The sequence below is a fragment of the Staurois parvus genome, unplaced genomic scaffold (genome assembly GCF_062004578.1).
Source record: "Staurois parvus isolate SC_StPar_1 unplaced genomic scaffold, SC_StPar_1.0 ptg000054l, whole genome shotgun sequence".
Classification (NCBI taxonomy): Eukaryota; Metazoa; Chordata; class Amphibia; order Anura; family Ranidae; genus Staurois; species Staurois parvus.
In genome coordinates, this window is record NW_028317850.1 from 3,246,772 (window position 1) to 3,255,272 (window position 8,501).

At 42.3% G+C, this 8,501-nt stretch overlaps 1 pseudogene; it reads left to right on the forward strand.

Moving 5' to 3' along the window:
* The first annotated feature begins 366 nt into the window (after nucleotides 1–366).
* On the forward strand, nucleotides 367–543 carry LOC149470040 (U2 spliceosomal RNA; annotated as a pseudogene).
* Nucleotides 544–8,501: the final 7,958 nt, after the last annotated feature.

Below are 8,501 nucleotides of genomic sequence, written 5' to 3' on the forward strand. Positions count from 1 at the left end.
TTGGGTCAAAAAACATCCAAAAACACTGGTTTGCCACAATTTACAACGTTTTACAGCTAAAAAAATTCTAGAAACTCACTAGTCCTGGGTTTTTTTTCCAGCCAAAAAACGTTGATTACAGTCTGTGTGCATGAACACAGGATAACATGGTGGGGGTTTACTGGCTGTAGAAAAAAAACCGTCAAAAGCCAAAAACAGCAGCTGTAAAAATGTCCAGTGTGCATGAGGGCTAAACAGGACAATGGGTGAATCTCCCTAACGGGCACAGACAGCAATGAAAACCTGACAGGAGTTCTAATCTCTCTCTATCCAAAATGAAAAAAAAATGCCCTTAGTTATACCTTACCCAGTTGAGGACACTTCAACTTCGCTTCTCGGCCTTTTGGCTAAGATCAAGTGTAGTATCTGTTCTTATCAGTGTCCAGTGGGGGTGCTCCCGGCCATTCTAGCTTTGCGGGGATGGCTGTTGTATAGTACCCTCACTGGTATGATGGGGGTCTGGAAGGCCAGTATCGGGGGGACAGAAACCGGGGAGCACCACAAGTTAAGCTGGGGCCCTGGGAGTAATTCTCCTGAGAAAGCTGGAAGGACCCAGTACCTCCTGATTTGGACAGATCTACCTTGGTCTGGCCAGGGGCTGGGAAGGCAGAGAGTCCGCAAACACGGTGCCCCCTGAGTAGTCGCCTCAGGGGTGCTCTGAGTAGCACTTGGGTGTGGGACCCCACGTTGTGAATGAGCACATGGTCACCGCGTTTTAAACACTTTTTGCACTGCGCCTCTAGGACCGGGCCTTTTGGCCAAGTCCTGGGCAATTTTTTTGCTACAGGCCTCAGGGCCTGGTCAGTGCACAATTTGGGCACGACCACGTTTTTATTATTTTTATAGATTTATTTAATTATTTATTTCTTCTCACCCCACGTTTGTCACTTATGTGTGTGTTTTTCTCACAGGATGGAGGGTGTGGGTCCTCGGGCCTGCCCTGAAGTCTAGGGGGAGGATGTGTGGCCTTTTGGTTCCTTCCTCCCCTGATCCCTAGGGGGTTCTCTCTTCGGGAGAGCCCCCTGACCAAGTACTGGATGTCCGGCTTTGGCTGGGCATAAGGAACGGTGGTCCACCAGGCCTTTTGGCCAGGAGGACCAAATGGGGACCTTGTCCCTGTCAGGAGCTTCGTGCCCCAGGGGATCAGGGTAGTGGTCCAACCCCTTTGGGGTAGGACAAAGCACACCCCTAAGTGCACTTTTTGTGTGGTGTTTTTGCACTTGCACTTTTTTGTGAAACACTTAGGGGTTTTTTCGTTGTAGTTTGCATGTTTGCGGACTTTAAAAAAAAAAAAAAAGTTGAGGACACTGGAGATACTATACACACTTCAAAAAAACCATAATCATAGTACACAGGAGGTGTGTAGTACATAGTGCTTCTGTCCCTCTGCTGGGTCCTCCCCCTTCCTATTGCCAGCACTTCTCAGCTCTAAAAATGTAGCCAAAAGATGCTGAGAGCCGCTTTAGCAACTGCAGATATACAAAAAAGAAACATCTGACTCAAGTTTATCCTCATCCTTCTGATAAAAATTAGAGAGATACAAAGTAACTTTGTCACTGTTGTATCTACTCTGTTTCTTTTATGTGCAGAGCAAAGGGGTGAACTTTGATCTGCAGATGCTTCAGTTCAGAGGCAGCTCTATAAGTAGGCTCTATAAGTAGGCCTAAGGCCTCGCACTCACAGGGGCTTCACAGCCACCTTATTTGCCTAATGTCTGGGCTGGACTGGAGACTAAAAAGGGGCCACAAAGTGAGCTGGTGATCAGGGATAGGGCTCAGGTCAGCTCAATAGTTCCGGCGGCTGAACTGCACTGGAAGGGAAGGAGTGATATCAACTGCACTCCTCTCCCCGCAGACCAGATGCATCCTTGGCACTTGTCGCACTTGAGCTCAGAGCTGTGTGGAAGTCTGGAAGAAGAGCGACACCGTTGCCTGACTGCTCACTGTGAGCATCACTGTGCTGTACTGCTGTGGTCTGTGGAAACAGCAGTGAGTGGAGACAAGTTGTACAGTTTCAGCTGCCTTGGCAAAGGTAAATTATTGATGGCAACGTTACAGGACAGAGGGCATGTCTATTACTGCTGCTTGGATGTGGGTCTCTGTCTCTTAGCTGCATTGGGCTGTCTCTTAGCTGGACTGGGCTGTCTCTGAGCTGAGTTGGATTGTCTCTTAGCTGGACTGGGCTGTTAGCTGGATATATGGGGAATGTCTTCTTGCTGGAAATATGGGGATGTCTCTTTGCTGGAAACTGAATTCATAGGATTTAAGGCTCTTAATATATGCAATTTTTATAGCTTGAATTATTTTTCCCATTATGGGCGTGAGTGGTCTCATGTCTAAGTTTTGCCTAAGGCCTCACAAAGCCTAAAGCCGCCTGTGCTTTTGTTAACCCTTTTTACTGCAGACCTACAGCACTGCTTCCTGCTGGTCAGGTGACCATGAACTTATAGCAGCGCTGTTCAACAGATGCTGCTGAACAAAACAATAGCTCTGATCAGAGATGACAAACTGCCTCCACCTCCTTACTGACCCCTTCCTCTGTCACTAATTCACCCCCATCCCCAGCAGCTTTCCCCCCTCCGGCAGCACCAATCTCTGTGGCTGGATGCAATTGTCAGCTCCCTGCTGCTGCCTCTCCTACCGGCAATTGCACCCAGCCACAGTGCTCATAATTGTAAAAAAAAATTAAAATAATCCCCCCGCTGTGACCTCCCTCTATTGTCCCCACCCAATCCATGGTGGCCCTGTCCATGCAGCTCTGCTAGCTGGCATTCCCTCCACCATCACCCGCTGGCTGCAGCTGCTGCCTGGGAGATCGGTGAGTGTCAGGATGGAGACCAACTGGTACTGATCGCTTCTGTTCATTCATTACTGAAGTAAAATAAACAGTATATACTATATTTCAATTTGTGAATTAATAGGATTCTCTATGTAGACTCCTATTTCATTCACCTACAGTGCAGCTCAGGCTCCTCCTCCACCACAGTTGTTTTCCGTGGTCTTCCGGGTCTTTTGTTGTTGCTCCAGTTTCTTCCCACACTCCAAATTGTCCTAGTATGTGTATGTATGAATGTGAGTTAGGGACTTTAGATTGTACGCCCCTTGAGGGGCTGATGTGAATGTACAATATATGTATGTAAAGCGCTGGATAAATTGACGGCGCTATTTAAGTACCATAAATAAATATGTCCATCAAAAAAATTAAAACATATTAAGTTCTAAATTCATCATAAATCACAGATACATCCATGCGTTTGTCACTTATGACACAAGGATTTGTACATTTTTATATCTATATGATTTAATTTTTTTTTATGAACATATGTTTAACTTTGGATAATTTCAACGCACATTTGGGCACATGCATTTGTCACTTATGACACAAGGATTTGCACATTTTTGTATGTATATTTGGTATTTATTGGAGTATATCTGTTCACTACGCACAATGATATACAGTCAGGTCCATAAATATTGGGACATTGACACTATTCTAACATTTTTGGCTCTATACACCACCACAATGGATTTGACATGAAACGAACAAGATGTGCTTTAACTGCAGACTGTCAGCTTTAATTTGAGGGTATTTACATCCAAATCAGGTGAACGGTATAAGAATTACAACAGTTTGCATATGTGCCTCCCACTTGTTAAGGGACCAAAAGTAATGGGACAGAATAATAATCATAAATCAAACTTTCACTTTTTAATACTTGGTTGCAAATCCTTTGCAGTCAATTACAGCCTGAAGTCTGGAACGCATAGACATCACCAGACGCTGGGTTTCATCCCTGGTGATGCTCTGCCAGGCCTCTACTGCAACTGTCTTCAGTTCCTGCTTGTTCTTGGGGCATTTTCCCTTCAGTTTTGTCTTCAGCAAGTGAAATGCATGCTCAATCGGATTCAGGTCAGGTGATTGACTTGGCCATTGCATAACATTCCACTTCTTTCCCTTAAACTCTTTGGCTGCTTTTGCAGTATGCTTTGGGTCATTGTCCATCTGCACTGTGAAGCGGCGTCCAATGAGTTGTGAAGCATTTGGCTGAATATGAGCAGATAATATTGCCCGAAACACTTCAGAATTCATCCGGCTGCTTTTGTCAGCAGTCACACCATCAATAAATACAAGAGAACCGGTTCCATTGGCAGCCATACATGCCCATGCCATGACACTACCACCACCATGCTTCACTGATGAGGTGGTATGCTTAGGATCATGAGCAGTTCCTTTCCTTCTCCATACTCTTCTCTTCCCATCACTCTGGTACAAGTTGATCTTGGTCTCATCTGTCCATAAGATGTTGTTCCAGAACTGTGAAGGCTTTTTTAGATGTCGTTTGGCAAACTCTAATCTGGCCTTCCTGTTTTTGAGGCTCACCAATGGTTTACATCTTGTGGTGAACCCTCTGTATTCACTCTGGTGAAGTTTTCTCTTGATTGTTGACTTTGACACACATACACCTACCTCCTGGAGAGTGTTCTTGATCTGGCCAACTGTTGTGAAGGGTGTTTTCTTCACCAGGGAAAGAATTCTTCGGCCATCCACCACAGTTGTTTTCCGTGGTCTTCCGGGTCTTTTGTTGTTGCTGAGCTCACCGGTGCGTTCCTTCTTTTTAAGAATGTTCCGAACAGTTGTTTTGGCCATGCCTAATGTTTTTGCTATCCCTCTGATGGGTTTGTTTTGTTTTTTCAGCCTAATGATGGCTTGCTTCACTGACAGTGACATCTCTTTGGATCTCATCTTGAGAGTTGACAGCAACAGATTCCAAATGCAAATAGCACAGTTGAAATGAACTCTGGACCTTTTATCTGCTCATTGTAATTGGGATAACGAGGGAATAACACACACCTGGCCATGGAACAGCTGAGAAGCCAATTGTCCCATTACTTTTGGTCCCTTAACAAGTGGGAGGCACATATGCAAACTGTTGTAATTCCTACACCATTCACCTGATTTGGATGTAAATACCCTCAAATTAAAGCTGACAGTCTGCAGTTAAAGCACATCTTGTTTGTTTTATTTCAAATCCATTGTGGTGGTGTATAGATCCAAAAATGTTAGAATTGTGTCGATGTTCCAATATTTATGGACCTGACTGTACGTTTATGGTATACATATAATTATACCACTAATATATTAGAGCATTATTTGTGCGCTGCATATACACTTTTTCATTTATTTACTGTATGTGGGAACACATTCTATGAAGGCAAAACATCACTGTATAATCCTATTAACACCATATTACGCTAAGGTTTTTTCTATATACAGTTGTGTTCAAAATAATAGCAGTGTGTTGAAAAAAAGTGAATAAAGCTCAAAATCCTTCTAATAGCTTTTATTTCCATACACACAAATGTATTGGGAACACTACATATTCTATTCCAAATCAAAACATGAAAAAAAATATATCAAATTTGTGTTCCTCTAAAAAAAATTTAAGAAAAGTGAATATTAGACTGTTCAAAAAAATAGCAGTGCTTGTATTCTTTTTTACAAACTCAAACATTCACTATATAAACTGAAAAATGTTTGAAGATTTTGCTTTCCTTTGAATCAATTAATATTTAGTTGTATAAGCACTGTTTCTGAGAACTGCTGTACATCTGTGTTGCATGAAGTCACCCAACTTCTGGCACTTGTGAACAGCTATTCCAGCCCAGGATGATTGGACTACATTCCACAGTTCTTCTCTATTTCTTGGTTTTGCCTCAGAAACTGCATTTTTGATGTCACCCCACAAGTTTTCTATTGGATTAAGATCCGGGATTTGGGCTGGCCACTCCATAACGTCAATCATGTTGGTCTGGAACCAAGATGTTGCACGTTTACTGGTGTGTTTGGGGTCGTTGTCTTGTTGGAACACCCATTTCAAGGGCATTACCTCTTCAGCATAAGGCAGCATGACCTCTTCAAGTATTCTGATGTATTCAAACTGATCCATGATCCCTGGTATGCGATAAATAGGCCCAACACCGTAGTATGAGAAACATCCCCATACCATGATGCTTGCGCAACCATGCTTCACTGTCTTCACAGTGTACTGTGGCTTGAATTCAGTGTTTTGGGGTCGTCTGACAAACTGTCTCCGGCCACTAGACCCAAAAAGAACAATCTTACTTTCATCAGTCCACAAAATGTTGCGCCTTTTCTCTTTAGGCCAGTCAATGTGCTCTTTGGCAAATTGTAACCTCTTCAGCACATGTCTTTTTCAACAGTGGGACTTTGCGGGGGCTTCTTGCAGATAGCTTGGCTTCACATAGGTGTTTTATAATTGTGACAGTACTCACAGGTAACTTTAGACCTTCTTTGATCTATCTGGAGCTGATTGTTGGCTGAGTCCTTGCCATTTTGGCTATTCTATCCATTCGATGGGTAGTTTTTCGCTTTCTTCCACGTCTTTCAGGTTTTGGTTGCCATTTTAAAGCATTTGCGATCATTTTAGCTGAGCAGCCTATCATTTTCTGCACTTCTTTATATGTTTTCCCCTCTCCATTCAACTTTTTAATCAAGGTACGCTGTTCTGAACAATGTCTGGAACGACCCATTTTCCTCAGAATTTCAGAGAGAAATGCACTGTAACCAGCATGAATAACATTTGCTGCCTTCCTTCCTTAAATAAGGGCAATAATTGCCACCTGTTTTTCAAAGAATGAATGACCTCACTAATAGAACTCCACAGTGCTATTATTTTGAACATGCCCCTTTCAATTAGTGATTCAATTACACAGAATCCGCAGCATGCGTGTCATGACTGTTGGGTCTGTTGGATTTCTATTACTCTACTACACCTGCTAGTAAATTATTTGCCATGTAGAAATATCATTTCTACCAAAAAACAGTGATTGATCAGGTTAGTGATGTCTGACTGCTATTATTTTGAACACAACTGTTTATGCTTATTTAGTTTCATGTACATTTGATTTTCACCATTTCGCAAAAAGGTGCAATTTAAAATTTGCATTTCACATGCGATTTACATTCAACTTTCAACGCTATGGACCTCAAAATCGTATCATACCACTCCAAACACGCACATACAGCGCATCCAGAAAGTATTCACAGCACTTAACTTTTGCCACATTTTGTTATGTTACAGCCTTATTCCAAAATGGATTCAATTCCTTTTTTTCCCTCAATATTCTACAAACAATACCCCATAATGACAATGTGAAAGAAGTTCATTTTGAAATCTTTACAATTTATTAAAACTATAAAAAGAAAAAAAACATATGTACATAAGTATTCACAGCCTTTGCAGTGACACTCGAAATTCAGCTCTGGTGCATCCTGTTTCCACTGATCATCCTTGAGATATTTCCAATAATTGATTGAAGTCCACATGTGGGAAATTCAGTTGACTGGACATGATTAGGAAAGGCATAAACCTGTCTATACAGTGGGGCAAAAAAGTATTTAGTCAGCCACCAATTGTGCAAGTTCTCCCACTTAAAAAGATGAGAGAGGCCTGTAATTGGCATCATAGGTAGACCTCAACTATGAGAGACAAAATGAGAAAAAAAAATCCAGACAATCACATTGGCTGATTTGGAAAGAATTTATTTGCAAATTATGGTGGAAAATAAGTATTTGGTCACCTACAAACAAGCAAGATTTCTGGCTCTCACAGACCTGTACCTTCTTCTTTAGGAGGCTCCTCTGTCCTGCACCCATTACCTGTATCAATGGCACCTGTTTGAACTTGTTATCAGTATAAAAGACACCTGTCCACAACCTCAGTCACACTCCAAACTCCACTATGGTGAAGACCAAAGAGCCGTCGTAGGACACCAGAAACAAAATTGTAGACCTGCACCAGGCTGGGAAGACTGAATCTTCAATAGGCAAGCAGCTTGGTGTGAACAAATCAACTGTGGGAGCAATAATTAGAAAATGGAAGACATACAAGACCACTGATAATCTCCCTCGATCTGGGGCTCCACACAAGATCTCAGCCCGTTGGGTTAAAATGATCACAAGAACGGTGAGCAAAAATCCCAGGACCACACGGGGGGACCTAGTGAAGACCTGCAGAGAGCTGGGACCAACATAACAAAGGCTACCATCAGTAACACACTAAAGGATATATAACAAAGTATTGAGATGAACTTTTGATATTGACCAAATACTTATTTTCCACCATAATTTGCAAATAAATTCTTTCCAAATCAGCCAATGTGATTGTCTGGATTTTTTTTCTCATTTTGTCTCCCATAGTTGAGGTCTACCTATGATACCAATTACAGGCCTCTCTCATCTTTTTAAGTGGGAGAACTTGCACAATTGGTGGTTGACTAAATACTTTTTTGCCGCACTGTATAAGGTCCAACAGTTAGCAGTGCATGTCAGAGCACAAACCAAACCATGTCCGTAGACCTCTGAGACAGGATTGTATCAAGGCACAGATCTGGGGAAGGGTACAGAAATATTTCTGCAGCATTTAAGGTCCCAAATGAGCA